Source organism: Typopeltis vanoorti, chromosome 14 (assembly GCF_054136105.1).
Source record: "Typopeltis vanoorti isolate ZY-2024b chromosome 14, IOZ_Tvanoo_1.0, whole genome shotgun sequence".
Classification (NCBI taxonomy): domain Eukaryota; kingdom Metazoa; phylum Arthropoda; class Arachnida; order Uropygi; family Thelyphonidae; genus Typopeltis; species Typopeltis vanoorti.
Window position 1 is genome coordinate 6,549,362 of NC_143562.1, and position 24,180 is coordinate 6,573,541.

General features: G+C 37.3%; 1 protein-coding gene across 1 annotated transcript in view; it reads left to right on the plus strand.

Moving 5' to 3' along the window:
• The first annotated feature begins 337 nt into the window (after positions 1-337).
• LOC150099142 (uncharacterized) overlaps positions 338-24,180 on the plus strand; it is a 148,052-nt gene continuing 124,209 nt past the window's right edge. Inside the window, exon 1 of the mRNA XM_090404265.1 lies at positions 338-361. The gene's annotated coding sequence lies outside the window, so the exon portion shown is untranslated. The remainder of the gene's footprint in view (positions 362-24,180) is intronic.

Below are 24,180 nucleotides of genomic sequence, written 5' to 3' on the forward strand. Positions count from 1 at the left end.
TATTATAGCAGAATGAGAAAAGTTAAACACGTACAGCGACACCTGTTATCAATTTCACAAGTCATTTTGACAAGAAAAATAAACAAAGAGCTTGTTTTGTATTTTTATTTCTTGTTATTTAATTCTTCCTAAATATGCGTAAAAATTTTGCTATTTGTCAATATTTTTAACATTACAGTAGCATGAGAAAAGTTAAACGAGTACAGTGACACCTGTTATCAATTGGCCCAGTTATTTTGCAAGAAAAATAAACCAAGCGCTTGAACAGTAAAACCATTTCTTAAACGTTTGATTTTTTTATTATTATTTTTTGGATACTCAGAGCAAGGAACGATAACCATTCACGTAATACTTAAACTCAGTAAGTAATGTATTAATGTTGGCATTGCATAAATGTATATTTTATTGATGGTTAAGCATTGGTTTATGAGTATTTAACGATATTTTAAAGATTTTCGTATGCAGATCGCGAAGTCAACGTAATGCAATTCTTGATTATAAAAATATGTTGTGGTTTCCGATATATTTTTATGATGGCGCTGCAGTAGTCAGCTAAATGTGATTACTGTTCACCATTAACATCGGTTAATTTGCCATTTGTATACGAACTAAGTTACGTTGTTTTACTAAATCGCGCAATTTTTGCGATCGTTAATGTTCGCTGCTCTCCGCACAAACAAACCCACAAATAGCAGAGGTCGTGATTTGTGTTTTTAATCGCAAGCTGTGGCTGCATATTTTATTTGGTAATAACATTTGCGCTGAAACTAGAAATGGTAAATACATGCATAATCCGAAAAATATTAACGTCTGAAAATAAATGTAAACAAAAATTAGCCAAGGAAATGTTAACAGGATTGAAGGTGGTAATAACATGCACTGTTTATCTCATTTTGATGTTTACTTCAAGAAGCTCGCATTTCTACACAATAGGTAAGCTTGGAAATCGGGTAAAATAAATGGACCACTGTGTGTGTGTGTGTGTGTGTGTGTGTGTGTGTGTGTGTGTGTGTGTGTGTGTGTGTGTGTGTTAGCGAAACAGTTGTTCTTCGCTATTTTTGATGCTGTGGGGCCAAGTTGCACAATAACTGTAATAAAAGAAAATCTATTTACAAATACATACGAGTGGATGCTGTAAACAGATACCTATTTTTCGTAACAAGTAGGGCGGCCAATTAGATTACTTTGTCTTTCATTACACACTCTGCACTTTGGTGGGAAGTTTCGTAGTTCTTGCATTGAATTATAGCAGTGAAAATGGCGCTCAGTGAGGAGAAGCTGTTACTGCGGATAAAATAACATTAAATATTTTTTTCTCTTCATCTCAAGCTTTCTTGAATTGAAGAGAAAACACACTTTCAGAAATATGACACCTTGGTTGTATTTCTCTGTTTTGGGCGCTTGTGTGATTCCTTGCATAACAGTTAGAAGATCAAAGAAAACAAAATGGAAGCCTCCGTTGACCTTGATTCCTCAACTTGGATATTTTCAGACATTTCAGGTTCAATCTATTTCCGTTTCCAGAAGAACCTAATGGAGATTCGTGGAACCCGAAGAGGGCGGAGCGTAAGTAATCGAGACGTGTCTTATCAGCACTCCTCCATGTATAACTGATGTTTGACTTTAATCATGAATCCTGTCTAGGACTCTATGAAGGAGTCAGTCGATCTCATATCGGAGGTGGAAGGGGTTTTTCTCCTTCTGAAACTCAGGGTTTTCATCTGGCATAACAGTCAAATAGCTGACATAATACACGGGCCTCATATGTTGAATTATTTCGCCAGTAAATCCAAAATAATCTAACCTAACGTAACTTTAATCATGAATTGTATTTTCTAATAATGCTCTTAGTAGACGTGTTTACCTTCAATTTATGTTTCCTGCAGCATAAACACCAAATAATACCCAACTAATAAAATAAAATCGATTTATTTATTGATTTCGAGTTGCTTGACTGTTTCATTTTCACTGTCCGATCCCAAATGGCTTCTTCACAGATCCTGATGGGTCACATGCTGTCGCTATTATAGTTTATCTTTCTTTGCACTATTTCTGTCAGTAAAGTGACACCTCGTTATGCCGACTTAGGCTGTCACCTGCAGCATAAACACCAAATAATACCCAACTAATAAAATAAAATCGATTTATTTATTGATTTCGAGTTGCTTGACTGTTTCATTTTCACTGTCCGATCCCAAATGGCTTCTTCACAGATCCTGATGGGTCACATGCTGTCGCTATTATAGTTTATCTTTCTTTGCACTATTTCTGTCAGTAAAGTGACACCTCGTTATGCCGACTTAGGCTGTCACCTGCAGCATAAACACCAAATAATACCCAACTAATAAAATAAAATCGATTTATTTATTGATTTCGAGTTGCTTGACTGTTTCATTTTCACTGTCCGATCCCAAATGGCTTCTTCACAGATCCTGATGGGTCACATGCTGTCGCTATTATAGTTTATCTTTCTTTGCACTATTTCCGTCAGTAAAGTGACACCTCGTTATGCCGACTTAGGCTGTCACAGGCTTTCGGGTCGCATGCGACTCGAACCCATTTGCTGTACTGATTGGTGTTACAATTTTTTTTTCGAAATTTCATCTCCTATAAGCATTTGGCAAAATCCGCATGAAGTGCGAGCGAAAATGGAAACTACGTGTTCTATTCGGGAATGTGTTGGGTGCAGGAGCAGCGCAGGAGATTTTCTTTCTTTTTTTTTTCTTTCCATTTCCACGTCTGTTGATGTTGACGCTCCTCCCGCTGATGTTTGCTCATCGAGGCAAATCTCTCGTTACGGAGTTTGTTGCTTTAACGATATCATGAGACCCTCGATAGGGTTATATCTATTCAACCTACATTTCGCTTTCTTTCATTCCGAAGTGAGCCGTCAGCAAATGCTTTCACGGGACCTTTTTGGGACGAGAGCAGTTGGTAAAGATCGAAGCGTAGGCTGCTCTCGTGTGCAGCCAAACATTCCTTTTAGAGTAGTTTTTTTTTTCATATTTTTTCCGTTTTTCACCTGAGATTTTGGTTGTCGGTTCAGCATTGACAGAAATAAACTCGAAGAGTGTAAAAATACTGTGACGTGGTTGCAGTGAGACGAAACACCAGCGAGAAATATGCCAGCAAAGAAGACGTCGGATTCACAAAAATCTATGGCTTTGAATGTATGTCCGTGTGTGTGTGTGTGTGTGTGTGTGTGTGTGTGTGTGTGTGTGTGTGTGTGTGTGTGTGTGTGTGTGTGTGTGTGCGCGTGCGTGCGTGCGTGCGTGCGTGCGCGCGTGAAAGAGAGAGAGAGAGAGAGAGAGAAACTGGGTGACATATACATCAGTAGCGCATTCAAGATTTAATTTAAACGATTTGAGAATGCACACTACGCATCGCATACGACCTATGACTGCGCATCTACAGTGATCGCTAATTCATGAATAGTATAGAAATACAAGACACGACACAACAATTTTTTTTAAAAAAAGGAATTTTAGTTAGGAAAAGATTTTTGGAAATTTTTCTAGTGTTTTTTCCTTTTTCTTTGGAGAGGCCAGGGCCCCTTGGCCTCCCTCTGGGTGCGCCACTGATGTACATACAGAAATTTCTGATTCTCTTAAGATAAAATGCCCAACCATAATTTAGTTTAGTTATCCAATGCGAAATCTCCATTCCCAATCACGACAGTATGAACTTCGAAATTTCAAATGGGAAATTAAAAAAAAAAATCCAGGAATGAATGCAAACACGAAAACGTGGTATTGAATACGGTGAGACTGGAAATCTCTCCAAACGCTAATTGGACGCTATCGGATAACATGGTGGCTGCTTTTCTAGCGACGTGATCAGCCATCAAATGGATGCACTCTTTTGACTCGGAAAAATGGGAGAAAAACTAAGCGAAGTGACGGAGCACGTTATTCTCTTCGAGGCTCGAACGACGAGTATAATTGAACGCATTTTGGAGGATATCCTTCGTCTTTATACTTAATGTGGACAATTTATTTCCTTCACTGAGAGCTCCCTTACGAAATTTAAAAACTTCTCAGTATCGATCGGCGCCTCTGACGTTTAAAAATCCAATAGCAGGATCGAAGAGAAAACTTCGCTTACAACATTTATTTTTATTTGTGGTTTTGAGGACACATTTGAACGCTGCATCGTTTCTGGCTCGGGGATAAGTGGATTAAGGGAGTTCTTGTTCACAGGAAAGCCAACGATGCCTTCAGGGCATCCGCAGATGACACAAAAGAACTTCCATGGAGTCTCATTCAAAAAGTGCCTTTGAATTTCGTAGAGAATTTTTATTTTTTAAGACGCAACAAAGTGCTTGTACAAGTGAGCTTGTCACAGTCGTACGGTGGCGAGTAAGTTTGGCGCAGTGGGGGTGGAGAAGGATTACAGGCGTCGAGGGTTCTCGGTCACCTCTTTGTACTCTGGGAATTCTCCGATTTCTCGCCGTACGCAATGGGATTGACACTTCCTTTCTGCCTCGTGCTTCTGACGACACAGCACACACAAAGTCCAGATTCTGGATTCAGTTTTATTGAATGTGGAGTTACCGAGAATATTAGGCGTTGTTGAGAGCAAGTACTGCTGGTGCAAGTCGATCTCCAAACACAAAAGAGGAAACGATTGGGAAGTTCATCTTGTGATTTCGTACTGTTCGGGATGTGGGCTCTTCTTTGACTACCATAAACCAACAACAACGCCTAATCCTTGAAAACAAATTAGAGTACTATTTCAAATAACTCATCGATGCATATGTGATCGCTGGGAGGTTAAAAAGTTTTGATTTGTTGGGAAGTTTCTGGAGTAACTTTTTTCCTATAATAGCAAGCTAGATTTTCAGTTTTACCTGTTTGGGGTCTTGAAGAAGAACATTTCGAGAGCAAAAAGATTCCACTGATAAAGAGAAGAATGCTTTAAAATAGTTCCAACTGCATTCTGTTATTTCGAACGCACTGTCGTTGACATCAATGTGACCTTTTCACACACGATTCAAATCACAACCTGCATGCAAGCTTAGAATAATCGCTCGTTTGTAAGACCAGTTGAAGGTGATCTAAGAAATATCCTAAATAAACATCACTTTTTTAATTCGCGCTTTGACTGAAAAGAAGTGAGTCTCGTCCAGGACGTATAGAATCTTTATTACGGAGACTTTTCAGTTGAAGGTGAGTTCGCCGACCTTATACAGAGCTAGAAGGGATTTTCAATCCGCTAAAACAGGCAAATTGTACAGAAGAACGCACGTTATCTACATACCTAATACAATAGTCTCATAGCGTGGGCCGTAAATCCAAAGCGACCAAACAAATATTTGAAATTCGCGACGAGTAGATTCAAACAAACAAAGAGTCACAAGTGTTTAATCTTTCTCCTTAGTTTTAATAAACGCAAAAGAATGTTAGAACATTCTTTGGCGTCCAGCTTATGTTATCTTCTTATATTAATCCACACACGAGAGATAAAAGAACCAAGGACTGTTGCTATGAGTGGAATGCAGGTGAGGATAGAAAAAGATCTATTACATTTTTCTTAGAGTCGGAGGCTGTGGTTATTGGGAAACACCTGACGAGGAAGGCTGGTCCAGAGAACAGCGGTAGATGGAATGAAAGAAGATTCGGTGCTGACAAAAGATTGAGAGTGGTTGAAGGAAGGAAACTTACAAACAATTGCGAGCAAAGTTATGGAGAGTAAAGATAATCTTTACGGTATATCTGGAAGGAGAAAGATCAAGGGCATTGGGAAAATGGAGAAGGTCATCAGGTATTCGGGTTGATAGATTAGGTCATTGTTTTCTTCAAATACCGCCGCGTCAAGCCCAGCTTAGTCTTTAATGTTCGGAAGCGATTTGGAGTTGTGGACCTCTTCAGCTTATTGTTCTTAACACTTGGCTTTTGCTAGATTGCAGAAAGCCAGCGGTGAGGAGTGATTTTCGAAACACAGCAGATGAATGTGACTGAATGGTCAAGGAAACCTTGAGTCAGAGGAGATCAAAAGCAAGAATTTTAAATTAGCAACCTTTGGGAAGCGATGTCAGATCGCACAAAGGCAGTTCTGTCGTTTTCTCCCTTTTGACGAAAGGAATATCAGGAATTGTGTAATTTGGACATTGAAAGTGGACTGTGATTGTTGAGGCTGCAATTCCGATTTCTGTTAAAGGTACGACATATGGTCTAGATGTTTACAATAATATATATATATATTTTTTTATGAAAAAAATTGAATGACTAGAACCGAGATTTAATTAAAAAGGTTTTAATATAAACACACTACTAGTTTCGGCCTGTAACAGCCTTCTTCAGGTGACATTGAGGGTTATATTTTTTCTTTTATAATGTCACCTGAAGAAGGCTGTTACAGGCCGAAACTAGTAGTGTGTTTATATTAAAACCTTTTTAATTAAATCTCGGTTCTAGTCATTCAATTTTCTTCATAAAACTATATATGTTAACCGAGTCAATGATCATTCTGTCATCATATATATATATATATATATATATATATATATATATATATATATATATATATATATATATATATATATATATATGTTAAAGATACCAAGTAATTTTAAACCTGGTTTTACTCCATTTCCCAAGTAAGCAAACAGACTAAAAGTCAAGTTTGCGCCTGCAATTGATGCAAGTCTAACTGATCCCACAGGTAGTGCAGGACCAGGGCAACTCGTGGCAAAGGTGGAACAAGCTCCGGTCACTAATCTTAATATTTACCCTTAATGCCAAAACACATCTCCAAGATGGGGATGTATGATGTTTTGTATTAAAGGCAATTAAAGGCAAGGGGCCACTACCCAGACCGGTTTCGACCTTTATTGAGGTCTCGTCAGTGGGAGCTAGGCTAGAATTAGAAATACCAAGAATTAGTAATACAGAGCTTGTAAGTATTTCGCCAAAACAAGTTACCATAAGGTGTTTTAACCTTACCTTTGCCACGAGTTTGCCCTGGTCCTGCACTACCTGTGGGATCAGTTAGACTTGCATCAATTGCAGGCGCAAACTTGACTTTTAGTCTGTTTGCTTACTTGGGAAATGGAGTAAAACCAGGTTTAAAATTGCTTGGTATCTTTAACATATTTATACCCAAGGTAAAAATACTTTCTACATTTATATATCTCCTCCAGAGATTTTTATTTTATTTTATTTTTTTATTTTTTATTTTTTATTTAATAAGGTTAAAACACCTTATGGTAACTTGTTTTGGCGAAATACTTACAAGCTCTGTATTACTAATTCTTGGTATTTCTAATTCTAGCCTAGCTCCCACTGACGAGACCTCAATAAAGGTCGAAACCGGTCTGGGTAGTGGCCCCTTGCCTTTAATACAAAACATCATACATCCCCATCTTGGAGATGTGTTTTGGCATTAAGGGTAAATATTAAGATTAGTGATCGGAGCTTGTTCCACCTTTGCCACGAGTTGCCCTGGTCCTGCACTACCTGTGGGATCAGTTAGACTTGCATCAATTGCAGGCGCAAACTTGACTTTTAGTCTGTTTGCTTACTTGGGAAATGGAGAAAAACCAGGTTTAAAATTGCTTGGTATCTTTAACATATTTATACCCAAGGTAAAAATACTTTCTACATATATGTATATATATATATATATGAATGATCATAGTCAATGATCATTCTGTCATCATATATATATATATATATATATGATGACAGAATGATCATTGACTATGGTCATCTATGATCATTGAGAATGATCATATATATATATATATATATATATACAGGGTGTTCGGGATAAATTTGACAGTTTCGTAAGGAAAAAGAAAATCTTCTTTGTATCTATTAAATTTAATGAATTGACAAAAAAACATTACAGGCAGAGTTAATTACAATACTATCAACAAGATTTACTCAAAATAACCACCATTAGCATCGATCACAGCTTCAATTCTGCTTCGGAACCTCGAACAAGCTGATGCTACAGTCTCCCTGGGAAGGGCCGCAAAAACTGTTTTAATTTTATCCATTAACTGGGCTTTTGTATTACTGGAAGTGCGATTGGTGTCTTTTTCAACTGCGCCCCATACAAAATAATCCATGGGGTTAAGGTCTGGGGAGTTTGGAGGCCAAACATTTGGACTGGTGAAGTCGTAGAAATTTTCAGACAACCATTTTTGACTTTTCCCAGAGGTGTGGCAAGGGGCCGAATCCTGCTGCCATACATACGGCCTACCATTGGCTACCCTTGTTATCCAGGGCTTGACTACAGTTAGCAACTCCACGAACAAAGCCCGAATTCCAATGCCAGGGTTCTTCAACACCTGTTCCTGCAGATTTGCGAGGAATTCTGCTGTACGAACGCAATCAGATCGTCTTCTAGGGATCTTTCTTCTTGCTACATCCTCGTAGTCACCATTGCAAGTCTCTAGTTCATGCCTGATTGTTTTTACTGTATTCAGGGAGCATTGGGCAGCAGTCGTAATATCCTTATTTTGATGGCGGGCACGAATCATCATGATACAAGTTATTCTCTTCCATGATTCAGGTGGGTTCCAGCTATCCATCCTTTCTGACATCTTGTATATGAATGAAGAAGGGTCCAAACTTTTAAATGAAGAGAAGTGTGTGTTAATACATGTAACTTACGGAAAAATATAATTAATTATAAATATGTCAAATTTATCCCGAACACCCTGTATATATATATTATTATTCTAAGTTCCTGTTCTGGCCTTAGAATAATATATATATATATATTATTCTAAGGCCAGAACAGGCCACGCTAGGCCTAAATCCGTGATACGCATGTTGATGGTGATGATATATATATATATATATTCACGCACACGCGCACACACACACACACACATGGCTTGGCTATATCATTTAGCGATAAAATGCAACAACAGATCTGATTTATGATATCCAAACTTCACAAAACCTGATTATTTTGAACATGCGTCTAGTGAGCTGAAACAAGCCCCTTACAAACGCGTACAATAATTTCTAGTTAACAGATAACGCAGAATAATTAAGTGGACTGCGGAGGGGGGGGTGACCTTTGTTTAGAAGCGAGTTGCATGTCAGCCAGTTGATGGGGGTTGCAAGTTGGTGTGAAAGGAAACGCCTTTGTCGTGTATCACTTCCTTTTAATGCTATTGCAGCAACTTATTTCGCCGATCATAATTCTTCGCGCTGTCTGCAGCAATGATCGATAGACTGCGATCAATCTTGGACTCACATTTGCTCAGGAGTTACTCCTAAAAGTCGTTGCTTGAAATGTGAATAACTGCAGATTACACGAATGCAAAATTTGCACAAGACGTGTCATTATTGGGTACATGGTAAACACTGTCACAGATGTAGCGCCGACTGGGAATGTTTTGGAGATGTAATTCTATAAAAGGCATCATCATAATATCCACTGTTGGAGTACTTCATTCAATCCTCCTTTTAGTCAAGCACTTTAATATGCAATCTCCTGCAAACTCACTAAAAGAATTTGATCAGTATTTCCTTTAGTATTAATGAATTGAATTAATTGGTGTAAACAACTGTTTTCTTCACGTTCATTGTAAAATCCCGATGTTTAAAGACAAACAAGAAGTTTCATGCAGATGCTGTGTACAACGCGTTCAGCTATTTTCCCATTTTATGAGCACGTAAACGTCACTTACGCAGCGTGCATGCAAAATACTTGGTCACGTGCATCACAACGTGTTCTTGGCAGCAGCTGTTTAAGAATGCTGGTGGTCAGTAATAGTCAACAGCGTTGATCACAATGTTAAAAACAAGGGATCTTTCGGAGCCACGATTTTTATAAAGCAGCGCTTGCTGGTTTCTCAAAAGATGAAATATTCCGAGTGTTTAATCAGTGGAAAAATAACCCATTTCCTTGTCTAAGAGGCGTAACTGTGATCCTAAGACAGTCTTGTCAGGAACGAGATCGCCGTCTCAGGGCTCGTACAGACAAACAGAACTTCTGTGTGCAGCAATCGACAGAAACTTTTAATGAAGAGTGTTCCCGACTCATATCTCACCGAACTATGCAAGGAACTTGTGTATAATCGGTTGTTCTGCGTATGTAACGTCAAGGATGATACAATAAGAATGCACAGGCTAAATGAAAAACAACGTGGAGTTTTGTAAAACGTAATGAATAAATTTGTGCCTAGTGATAAATACGCAACACAAAACTGTAATCATACAGTATTACGTCACATTTTATATTTTTATGTTGCAGTCAAATCAAATTACCGATCCTTCAAATTCTTAATGACTGTTTACGTTAGTAAAAAATAACCTGATTATTTAAGGTTAAACGTAGTTAGCGTTAACTTTGTATCGTTTTGTCTTATGATGGCCTTTTGAACTTTCCATTAGCACCTGCGTTGTGCAATTTCGAGAACATCGTGTCACAGGTTTGCATCACTTGGATTCGATTCTCGTCTAGGATGCGAATAAGTTTCATGTGGACTTTTCAACTGAAGGTGACTTAGCTAGTCTCATACGTAGGTGGCTGGGTTTTTTATACTGCAGAACAGACGTACCAATTAGAGAATGCAACTAACAGATAATGGATAGTCGCTTGATGGCTTAATTTTGTTTTATGATTCCCATACTGGAACACATTCACATTCCTGGGTACATTAACACCGTGACTGGAGTACGGATTTTTTTTTTTTTTTTTTTACTTGCTCCGACAACCACTAACTCTAACCACTTGACTAATGAGGTCTCTAGTTTAAGAGCATTAAGTGTCTTAAAAATTATTTTTTAAATTATTTTTTTGTATTAGAACGGATGTACAAAACCTTAGAAGAAACATTCATTCATATTAATGTATTAGTTAAAGTAATTAATTCATGAGATTTAATAAATTGAGAAAATATTTCTTCAACGATTCCTCTGTATTCTAACGAATCAAATATTCGATGTTTAAGACGAACCATAACATCTCCAGGTAATTGAAATTCATTCGTATAATTTCTAAAAACAATTCTAAAGACTTGAATTCATTTCCCGGTCTTTTTTTGTGTCCTAAAGGCGATTTTTTATGCCACAAATGTCAAGTACCGAACACCAAAGAAGACCTATTTTTGCTTCTCACACTTCAACACAGCTGGGCCTTTTAGCGAACGTGCAAAGTGATCCTTTCCATTAAAGGGTACAATGAGAATTATCAGCAGAAGCTTGATGTTAAAAAAATCATTAGAAACGAATTTTATTTAAATATATTCAGCGGTGACAGAATATATCTTCAGGTAATTAAGCAGCGCTGCGGTCTGCGTGTAAGATAAGAAGCTAATATTTGCATATAAATGGTTTAACGTCAGCGCACTTTAATGGTATAAATATTCATTGCAGGCTGTGATTGTGAGTATCATTCAAACCCAAGAAATCTTCGGAATTTATTTCTCTCTTATCAGAGCTCAACAGATGGGTTTAGAAAAAGAACTTCAATGTCACAATCTCGTTGTTAGTTGTTAGCGTACAAAGGAACGCTTAGCTTATTATTAATTAAGAAATAGAGGGTTTTGCTCCTTTCAGGGATGGCTGAATACCCCCCCCCCCCTCTTTCTCTCATGCCCATAAGTATTATGACCATGGAGAGAGTCATCCGTTGCACATTTGTAATTCAAAAGTTTGTGCAACCTTCTTAATGTAAAAATAAATGGACGTTCACTAGGAACCATCCTAAATCCAAGTGGTTGTATAGAAACGTCGTGACTGTATTGTAATAAGATTAGGAAACTGTTTTAGAAGGCAAAATACTGATCTACATCGAGATACTGTCCGACCAAAGATGCGAGACCCTCGGCTGGCAATATGCCAACAAGAGTCAGTTCGTGTTGAAGGGGAGAAAGGAAAAAGCGATGTACGAATTCGTTACCAAACTTGCGAAATCACGTGCTTTATAGATAATTTTTCCAACTGTTGTACAAGCAAAATAGTTACCACTTTAATAATTAGAATTTTCAAGAAAGAAAAGCTAATTTTCCTACGTATAATAATAAAAACTCTTCCCACGAAACGCATTGATTACCTTTTTTATCGGAATCAATTCGCCTTCTTCTGCCATGCGCAGAAGGGTCGAAGGGTCTCGCATCTGTGGTCATACAGTATTGATATGAGTATCTGTATGTACTGTGTATAGTACCTGTGTATATCTAAATATGCTGATATACACTGCTTGCAAAGAAGGCAACGGACATTCCCATGGGTAAGGTGCATCGTGCCATGTAAGGAGTCAGGTGTTTGTAGTCGGTATAAATTGGAAGAATACGATGCTCCCAAACCAGTGCAACTGTGTCTCGGTGAAGCGTTGCAAGAAGGGAAATGAAGGTGTTCGAAAGAGGCGTTGTGATAGGATGCTATGTTGCAGGCGTATGTGTTCAACAAACTGCTGACAAACTGCGCCATCCCAGGTCAACAATCAATGATACCACAGTGGAAGGAAAGCGCAGGAAGGCAACTGTAAGTGCTCCCCATGGACAACCCACCACACTCACCGAATGGGACCGCAGGATGCTACGAAGAATAATATGCAAAACCTGACATTCTTCTGACGACAGGTTGAATGTGGAGTTTCAAGCATCGACTGGAACACAATTCTGCACAAAAACATTCAGATCCACGGTTCACAACATTGGTAGGACCGCAGTATGCAAGCCCCACATTACCGGAACCAACATGCAGTGCCATATTCAGTGGTGCAAAAAGCGTGTACAGCGGGACGGACGGGGAAGCTTGGAAAGCTGTCTTATGGAGCATGATGAATAACTCTACACCTCAATCAAGCAGATAGACGGTGTTGGTATGGCAGATGCCCGGTAAAAATCTCTTACCAGAGTGTGTAACTGCAACTATAAAATTCGTAGGTGGCGGTGTGATGGATCCGTCCTGTTTTTCCAGGTTTGGCCTCGGACCTGTGTTTGTACCGCTACGAACTTTGAACTCCGACAGTATCTGGACATTCTGGACAATGCAATGCTTCCTAGTTTGTGGTGTTTCTACGGAACTCGTCCTTGTCTCTTTCAGCAAGACAATGCACCATGTCATGAGGCTGCTGCTGTAACTACGTGGTTTGTGGACATCATCACAATTTACTGGCCTCCAGAGTGCTCTGATTTCAACCCTATTGAACATCTGTGTGATGTGACATGCCTATAAGAAGAATGGTCCAAACTTCCCATTGATCAATATCGTACGCTTGTAGAAAGTATGCCCCGTAGGATTGCTGAACTCATCTCAGCGAAAGGAAGTCCTACATGTTATTAAGATGGGGCGGTATGGCTGTTTATTCCTCGCACTATGGCGTCCGTTGACTTCTTTCCAAGTGGTGTATATCAGTAAGTTGCCATATTGATCTGTATAAGGTAAACGGATGTGTCTCTAAACTGGGTGTACATCTCGTATATACTGTCTATAGTAACACCTGAAGGAGAACGTAGAGAAGATGAGGAGGGTGTTATCGTACGATGTCATATCATTTTTGCTTCACATTTGGGAAAAATAACACCATTCTCAACCCCTCCTCCCTCCCCCGTCCAAAAAAAAGCACTGTACGTACAACATTATCAGCCGATGGAAATGCAAGAACTCCGTTTGGGCCAAGAAACATATAGCTCTGCCGAGTAGAGGATGTTCGGAGAGGTTGCACGTAACGCGCTGAAAATCCGCGGTAGGGCGGATAATCCTGCTACAGACTCGTTTTCGATGTGAAAGTGTGTTTGCGACTGATATCTGCGGAATACTTGGCTGCAACCGTGAAGTTTTGTGGTTGAGACGTAACCGCCTGGAGGTAGTTTTTTTTTTTTTTTTTTTTTTTGAAGATGTGTTTTCCAGGCTGATTTCTGGACAAGTTTATCACGCACCTTTTTTTTTTATAAAAATTAAATGCCTCTCTAACCCTTCACTTTTAAAAGGTCTCGAAAATCGTTTGAAAATCTCTCCCAGCAGCAGCACCCCAGGATATTGTTTACATTACACATGGTCGTCGTAGCACAACCCCTTGAATTCCTAGAACCATTTGTCTTGAAAATGGAATCTGGATTCTTTTAGTTGATCACACAACAAAACTGTTTTCTGCAGTGTTTTAATACTTTCTCTCTCTTACTTTCGCCTTCAGTTTTACACCGTTGCACAACACTAAAAAGTGTAGTTGGCATTTTTGCCACAACGAAGGATGAATTTATTTAATAGGAAAAACCAACAGTGTGGATATGACAGAACAACAGAAAATGTTCAGCACTCGCAGACGAACCTTTTTCAAGATGTCATTTGAAAAACGTGATCCGAATCGCATTTGCAAGATAATTGTGTTTCTTAAATAACAGTATTAAAAACCTTTCCATCATGTAAAATGTTCAAGAAGATAATTACACTAAGATCATTCATGTTGTGCACATTAGCTTACGCCAATACTGCATTAACTACTTAAGACTTAAAGACGGTGCTGGGAGAATAAGAATAGAAATTTTTTTTTTACTTTGTATCACAGCTGGCGGTGAAACAAATTAAAATCGGTCTTTTTAAATTAAATTTCGTGTTGAATGGAATCTCCGATTTTTATTAAGAATGGTGATGACTTGCAAGTTATGCAGAATAAAATGTTTAAGAATACCGGACTACTTATTTCCAAATTATTTATTTCTTATAACTTCTTATTTCACAATTTCTCGTCGTGAATTTCTATTTCAATTAAGAGTGAATTAGGAGATCTCATAGCAGGGTTTTTCTCCTGGAATATTCGATGTTTCATCCCTCATACAAGCTAATTGGCCAGGAGAACACACAGTTTAAAGACAATACTTATTAGTGGTGATAGGGGAACGGTAGATGGCGCTGTATGTTGATGGTAATAGTGTCATGTAATTAGAGGATTAAGTAAGGGAGACAGTGAATTTAGTAGAGTGGTGTGCCCTCCCATGATGAGTCCTTCTACTCCTTGCAGGTGTCACGTAATAATAATAATAATAATCAATAATAATTAATCTGCGAATACAGAGTAAGCTACGTTTTTATAGCAGAGGGTTACAGATAAATCGTGCTGTTCTCTTCGATTGGAATTACTTCATATTTCGGAAACAGCTTTGATGCATATCTTTGAGAATATCTTCATACTAATAACTTTTGGCAGGGACAGACAGTCTACGAAGAATCAGCTTATAAATTAATTACATAAAATAGCAATGTCGTGATTGAAAAATAAAATATCTAATTCCATTAATTGGAGACTACCTGTGATCACATAGCGAACGAGATGCTGTTTCTAAACGAAAAGAAAAATTACGTGAAGAAAATAAGGCAAGATATATTCAGAACGTAAATTCACTCTCCACTTGTGTCTGATAATTCGTCCTTAGCGAGTGGGTGAGGAGATTTCTGGAGCCCTGGTTATTAGTTTCATTCTAGTCGCGGATTACAGGAAAGTTTTTTCTAAGCGTTTCTTCTACCGGTTCCCGAGTTAGTTTCCTTTGCCAGTGTCAGAGATCTCGCGAACCGGTTCTTAAGATGCGCGACATGGGAAAGTAGGCCACCATACACACGTATATAGTGTCAGGATCTAAGAGATGGCAGTGGTGTGCTGCTCTTTCTTCCCAGGATGCCTATTAAAGCCATTGATATTCTTGGGACAGCTCTAAGTGATTGACTAAGGATAGAGATTGGCTGCCTTCTAGTGTTCAAAACGTTTGGACAGAAACGGCCTTAACTGCTTCTTTTGATGAATAAAAGGTATTAGTAGAATTTATTTTTTATTTTAATTTAGTAGTCTTGAGGGGAAGTTTGTTGTAGGTTCACTGTAGTCGACAAAAAGGAATTTTCAGGCTTTTTTAGCCAGTTTCAGAATTATTCTAACGCTGACATACGGAAGTTTTTTTCAGGTTTTTTCTCCCTAAACTCGAGTTTTAACCCCACATCTCAGAATAATCAACTTTAGAATTTATACTCTTCCATACAAGACAAGTGAGGGCAGCACTTGTCTGCCATATTCCTTGTCTTTCCAATGCCTTGAAAATCATCAGTAGCCATAAGTAAGCTCAGCTGTTGATGATGGCTAAGAAGGAAGCCCACTGCCTGCCGATTTGCAAAACGTTAGGGATTAAAAGGGGTTAGCCTACTGTCTTTAGAGGAATAAAAATATCTTTTTATTTATAATTCTGAATTAACCTGTTGCCGAGTCTCTTATTATGGTGCTTAATTGTACTCCATGAGAATAGTGAGGTTTGTAGTGGAGTATTTTGAACAGCAGCAACCCAAATCACAAGCAGCCTAGAGCCAAGCGTTTCACCTCCGTACGAGATCGGTTAACTCATATTGAGATGCTTATACAGGTTCTTCCTATCCATTAAAGGATTAGAATCCAATTCTTTCCAACCAAAGGACAACCTTGTTATTACCGACTTAATTACAGATACAAGCTAGTGAAACAGATTACAAGTGGTCACCCAAGGTTTGAATTCGAATTCCTCAAAGCCAGAAACATTCGTAAGACCTCTAATAACTGATGAAAATGTGAATATTTTAAAGCTGTCAGTCAACAATTAAAAACTTGCTACATTTGGCGCCTGTAACGAGGTTTTTTCTTTTAGTTACAAAGTAAATTAAGGAGAAAATGCAATTGGATAACGTGGCCATTTGATGTCAAGTCAACAACCTCTTCGTATAAGTAGCTTGTCATGAAAATGTTTCACATGCAAACATTTACTTGCTCACACTTGGGTAAAGAATTAAAACACGAATATGATTTCTTGTCAAGTGTAATTTATTCAGTAACAAGTGGAGAAAAAAATCTAAAATTATGTGTTCCAGGGTATTTTAATAGCATTGTGATATACCATTTGATTACTTGTATATAGAAAATATATAACGCCTGCATTGATTTAACTTTATTATCCTCCTAGATCTAGCTGCCACTGATGAGACCACAATAAAGGTCAAAAGGGTATAGGTATATCTTCCCCATAATAGACAGCATTATATACTCTGGAAAAAAAGTGTGCTTTGAATGATGGGATACTAGGGCAACTTGATGTGAAGTTAACACTTCCATATGCACGTAGCGTAGTCGCGAAGATACTTCATGCACAAACTTTGCTCACGCTTAGGTAAAGGATCAAAAAAGAATATAATTGCTTGCAAAATATAATTTATATAATTTTATATAATAATGTATATTGTATTTAACACTTTAGATGTTATTTTTGCGGTGTTGTATTGAGAGAATGCTGTGTGGAATCTCATTCAGTTTTATTCAGTAGATAACAAATAAACTGAATTATTGAAGTAACGTATTATCTGTCAAGTATTTGGACTTCGTTGATTATTTATTTATTTTTGGAGAATATTAAACAATATGGAATTCAATTGATTCGGTATCTTTCAAATAAGTTTAATAGCCCATTTGTCTGTTAATGCAATTGAGATTCTCATCGGTGCATGAAGATTAAGACAGAGGTTATTCTCCCCTTATTCTTAGAGGACAACATCGTTTTCTGTGTTTCCAGCTTCCTTCTTCTTTCTCCTTTAATATCTTTATTGTGTTTTAAATTATTATTTATTTATTATTATTACATTTCTATCTCTACATTTTTATTTTATCTTTTTTATTGTTTGGCGTTTATCACTAGTTTTATTCTTCTTTCGAGGTGAACTTTCTTTGTCGTATGATATATTTTATGACTGTCATTTTGCTTCAAGAAGAGTCTCTTTGAATCATTTTATTCTCTTTACAGCATCCTATATATCGGAAATGTCTTGTGTTAGTTCAAGCTGGCTCTCTATGCGAAATTCCATTTCTTATATAAAGTAATAATATTGAAAATGAATTTTTTTTTCAACTTTTGTTTTCCTTTATTTGCTTTAAGTTCAGGAAGACAAAACGCTGGAAGATTTAACTTTCTGTTTCGACATTTGTGGTTTGGTGAATTTTAGTAATTCAATAAATTTTTGGAAATCTATTAAATAAATAAATGAACCATAAAAGAAAACTGAAAAGAGCACTAAGCATAGAAAACTCTGCTCAGAAACTCAACTCAGGAAAAGTCTTGTTCCTAAAATTTAATTTGCTGAAAACACTCCGTTAGCCAGTTCGTTTATTTATAGTCAATTATTTTATTAATTGATCTGATAGTCAATTATTTTAGATCTTCCAGCGTGCCTTTTCATGGTCATTTTCTAGTTGTAGGTAACAACTTTGAAGGCAATGAACTCAACAGTTCTTCCTCCAGTTTGTGAGAATGTCAAGAACACTGTTCACATTGGTACATGGCCGTCTATTGGGATGTTTTACGACACAGTGGATTTTCTCAAGAACTGTATAAGAAAAGTTTGGAAAACGAAGTATGATCTACCCTAATTTGGACATTAAAAGGAAAACTTCATTCGTTAGAATGAAGGGTGCCTTTTTTTCACATTAGTTTCTTTAATATGCCCGAAATTTCATATTCGTTACAGTTTGCTGAATTGAGCTTATTAATCTTTGATCGAACCCTGAATTCAATGAACACACATTTAACTCAGTAGGGAAAAAAGTTGGTTTGTGTTTGATGTATCGTTATGTGATGAGCCTGTGTAGCTCAAGTGGAAGTGGCGTTCGCATGTACAACACTAGGATACGGAAGAGGAGTTCGCGATTTCTGGCATGGACAAGAGAGTTTTTTCACCCTTAAACAGTGGTTTCCCTATCATAAACTCAACAAAATCGATCATAGAAACCACATTATTTATTACACAATAAATATATTGTGTTAGGATTACGGACAACCAGATGGTGGCATTTGTCCGCCGTCTCTTCACTGGATACTGTTTATTATTAGTGATAGCCTTGAGCCAGCTATCTCTGATTGGCTACCGGTTGAACTGCCTCCTCAGTTTTCAAAAGTTAGTTTGGGCTAAAGCGGCCTCGTCTACTCCCAATGTTTGAATAAAAGGTGTCAGTAGATTTTTTTTAATCGAACCGTTCTAAGAATGTAATCTGAGCCTTTTAAGTTCGTGCTCTTTGAAGAAGCTGATATTTGTAATGCAGTTGGCGATTTTTTTCCTATCCCAATGCATATTTAAGTGAATTTTATATAAGAATTTAAATGGTGCTCTGCCATAGTAATGTTTCTGAATTTCTTCATTTTTTTCAAGAGGAAATCCTTCAACGGGTTATCGTTCGGTGCAAACATAGAATCTTCCATTGCTCTCATGAGTTACACCTCGAGTACTTTGAGATGGGGTTTAACTTTTAAACAAACCGTTTAATCCACTTTTTTTAAAAGAAAAGTTTCTTAAATAAAGACGCTCAAGAGACCTTCAATAATGCCCTTCCTTCAAGAGACCCTCAGTAAATATTTGTGTTTGAAGCGTTGATTTTAAAAGATCTGAAAATCTGGGAGGTTTGGCACTGGAGCTCATTGCCAAACTTCCCAAATTTCCAGATCTCCTGCAATCTTCCCTTTTTCTAAATCCTGAGATTTGAAAATTTGGAAGTTTGGCAGCGAATGACAAATGAGTAGGAGGAATGAAGAGTAATATAATCAGTAAAGTTATGGATAGGGTCAGGGAGCCAAGGTCATTTGAGTATGAAAGAAAGAAAGAAGTAGTGTGAGCTAAAGCACAGAACTCTGAGGCACATCTCCATTTGCAGAGAAATCTGAAGAATGGAAGCTATCCGCCATGATAACGAGAAAGGAAACCAGCCTCCCAGTTACAGATGTTGGAAGGCAGGTCATAAGATGGCAATTTGTTGAGCAGTCCTCAATTGCCGGATCCTATCAAAGGGCTTGGAAATATCGAATGAAGCAGAAAAAGTTTCTTCAAACTATTCTATGGCTCATATTCAGAGGTGGATGAAAAAAGACAAGATCTGCTGTGGATTTAGAGTGGAATATTCCGTACTGGTGGTCAGTGATTAACTGGTGAACTTCTGGTAGAGAAGAAGTCGACTGTTGAAGATCCAATTCATTATGTTAGAGCAGTGGGTATTAACCTTTTTAGTGATCGGCACCCTTTGAATCTAAAAATAAGTTCTCGCACCCCCTTGAAAAATGTGTTTCTATTTCTTTATTTAGGAAATTACACCTATTGCAAGATAATTTATTTATTGAAAAATAAACACGTATATTTACATATGCATACAAAACAATGTCTCAATTTTTAATTGCTATGTTGTTGTTGTTTATTCATAATACTACTTTTGAAGCGAGGCTCCTTTTTTGAAAGAGCCACGCGTAAGTCATCCCTTGCATTTAAACGATTTCTGGCTTTTTTTATGTGCAAAAGTGATGAAAATCCCATTTCACACACATGTAGGTGGGTGAAAAATGGTAAAAGTATGTGCAGTGCTGCTTTTGCCAGCTGTGGATAAGGTTCTAACTTGTACACCAGAATTGTTCAAAGTCCAGTTTTTCATATTCCATTTGAATGCGTGCATTGGCTTGTATTTCAATAAGATCGTCTTTTATTAAATAGATGTCGTCCATCTAATCTGGGTCAAAATTTAGAAACTTTTCTCGCACCATGTTAAGAACCACTGTGTTAGAGGGAGAGTGAACTGACTAAGGTGCGGGTATTAGGTTCGTTAGTTTGTGATAGAGACATTTTATTTCTATTTTTCTTTTCTTTTATTTATTTTGGAATGGTGTGAATATGGACTTAGTTCCATGTTGTTGTTGTTGTTGTTGTTGTCATCTGAGCACATTGAAGGATATAAGACGATGTAGGACAAGATTTAGTTCTGGACGGAACTTTATGATACACTTTAGTAATGAATATTATTAAGACTAAGAACAGTGTCTCCAAATTGTATCTAAAGTTTTCTTAGTCTTGATACTATGAAAACTAAGGAGACTTACTCTTCACATTATATTCACATTCTTTTCAAGAGAGAGAGAGAGTATGAAAGTATTTTTTTGTTTTACCCTCATTTTTTCTAATTTTAAGATAAAAATTTTAACAACTTATAAAAAATAATTCAAATGAACCGTACAAAAGCGCAAATGTTTACACACTAATGACGCTCTAAATCGGTGATTCACCCACATGCAGCGAGTTAACTTAGGTACCTACCTTCAGTGGCGTATTGCGCCAGTAATTGAACTTCGCTAACGGCTTCGGTACAGTGTAAAAATTCGTATTTTAATGTTACCTTCGGACCATAAGACGTACCCCAATTTTAAGTCGATTTTTCTATGTAAAAAGGTGCCTTTTATGGCAGGAAAAATACGGTAAATTGTATTCGATTTGCAAACATTTGAAACTTTTTTGAGCATATTGGAAAATCCTGATAAACGAAGACTTTTAGGTATTTCTGTCTTGAGTTGCTTTTTAATTCCAATCTCCAAGTTTTATTTCTATGTCTGAACCTCAAGGATGGTTTTGTAAAGAGATTTATAAAATATTTCTGATTGTATGAAATGGAGACAGCTTTTCAGAGTTTAACTCCGAGAAAACCACTCGATCGACATATAAGATGCGTTTCCATTTCTGTTTTTATGTGTCTGTCTCGAATTCTTTCAAGTAACTATCGGAGATTCGGTGAGTGGGTGTTCGGGGTTATTTCAACTGATCAGGCCTTTCACTCCCAGCTGCTTAAAATGCACTCGTGCACGGTTAGGAAGCTTGCAAGAGCGAATATTGCATCTCATTCCATGGTCGACGGTGAACCTCTTGTTAAGACCAATGCCGAATGATAAAATGTCGTTAAATGGACATATGCAGATGATTTCAAATACTGCAGATGTCAATAGCAGAAATGCGCACGGGAAAATCTGTTGAGTGTACTTGGAAGAGTATAGAAGCGATCAATGACGTTTCTTACGAAGGCCATCGTAGATATAGCAAGATCGATTGCTGCTATAATTATTCATTGCGTGCTGGTTTAAATCACGGGTTTATTCCGAGTCCTTTGAACAATGAAGTTGTCAGTAATATAGTTAATAGCTTTGACTAGGTAGAGGTCGCTGTGAAATGTGAGCTACTTCGTATCTGTTTTTAAGTCTGTTAATTACGCAGTATCGTGTTGCGTGCCTTTGTATTGATTCCTGGTTATTTTCCCACAAACCAATATATCTAATTTCAATAATTTAATTCTCTGACGGTTTCAAGAAATCTCGGTTTATTTGGTTCCATATTAATAATTTAAATTTATAGGAAATAATTTTTTCTCAAATATTTCTTGAGATTATTGCATTTCGTTTCCAATTTTACATGCAGGTTCATACATCCTCGTGTTTTCAGTTTGAGAATAAATATATTCATCGATTTTTGTCATCTATATCATAAGATTTGTTCAGTTCGACCTAATACATATTTAAGTATATAATATATTGATTTCTATATTTTAGAGTTTCTATAGAGCATCACAAATACAATTCTGGTTCTCATTTTTGGATTTTTTTCGCTTTATTTCATAAAGTGACATAAAATAAAATAAAATTTTCCTTAATGATGTAACATTGCATAATTTATTTTTTACATATAAAATATTACTTCAATATGTTTACAATAAATTAACTAAATATGTTGTAAGCAAAATAATGAAGAAAATTATTTAATCGATTTCGTAATTATTATTATACACGTCATATTATTATTATTTTAAATTAATAATAAACAAAAAAGTACTAAGATTTACTTCTTAGTACATTTTTTTGTAATAATAAGACTTTAAGAGACCACAAATTAATAACCGTGAGAAGAAAAACTATGGCTAGGAACACTATCCTAAAATGCTAATAAATATAGCTCATAGTTGTGCAACTTATGTACACAGTAATAGAAAGGATGCTCACTTAATATCAGCACATATTAATCAGAATATACACAGTATTACATTGAGAATCGAAGCTCTCACAGTGGTTAGCATCTATAAGCCTCCCCTGGTAGAATGGCCACTTGAAGTAATCCCACATCCTACTATCTACATAGGGGATTTTAACAACCATCACACCCTGTGGTATTGCAATAATAATCATGGAAATGGCGAAGCATTAACAAACTCGGCTGAGAAAAACAATTTTCGCTTAATATTTAATGCAAAGGACAAAGGAACCTTTAAGGCAGCAGCATGGAAGAGGGAATACAACCCAGACCACTGCTTTGTTGCCCAAAATTTGTAAAATCAGCCGATAAACACAACGAGAAGAGTCCTTGAAGATTTTCCGCATAGCTAACATCGAAATTAGGTGGAAGTAACCTAGTCAACCGTAAAGATCTTTTGGTGACACCATATCGAATTGTCTGTCGAATAACTCGCTGTCTAGAGCCCCTCGAGATCAACACACACGAGAGGTTAAACGATCCCTCAGAAACTTACGACAAAGTGCAGCTGACAGTTCCGAATTTCAAGAGAATTGACCACAGACGAAATAACGGAGGCCTTAAAACCATCCAAGCACCAGGCTTTGATGGTATTCATCCTGAATTCTTGGTTAACTGTGGAAAAAATGCTCGTCGATGGCTAACAAGATTCTTTTCTCACATTTTAAGAACGGGAAACATTCCAACAGCCTTTAAGCGAACCAAAATAATAATCATATTAAAACCCAAGAAGCCTCAAGATCAAGCAGAGAGCTATCGCCCAATTGTTCTCCTGCAGGCAATCAGGTTGTTATAAGCTCCTCGAGAGACTCCTCATTAAGAGAATTGGGCCAAAAATATCTGAAGTTATCCCTGTTGAGCAAGCAGACTTTAGGACTCAACGTAATTGTACGGATAAAGTACTATGCCTTACAACCCATATCGAGGCAGACTTTCAGAGATGTTTGAAAACTTTTGTGGTGTTTGCTGACCTTACTGCCGCATACGACACGCTGTGGAAAGAGCGGTTGCTATACAAGCTGATGCAAGTCATACTATGCCAATCCATCGTACGGCTTATTGGTAACATGCTTTCTGACAGGGTCTTTCATGTGATACTAGGAAACAAAATGAGCAAACTGAGAAAGCTGAACAATGGGCTCCCGAAGGGCTCAGTATTAGCACCAATCTTACTCAATTTATATACATCTGATCTACCGACAACTAGATCAAAATAATTTGCTTGTGCTGATGATATAGCCCTCGCCACCCAATACAAGAACATCGAAGTAACTGAAGATATTCTCACAAATAACCTTAGAATTATTGGGGAATACTTTCATAAATGGAGAATAACACCACACCTCAATAAGAGCGAGGTTAGCTCTTTTCACCTAAACATCTTTTTCGCGAATAG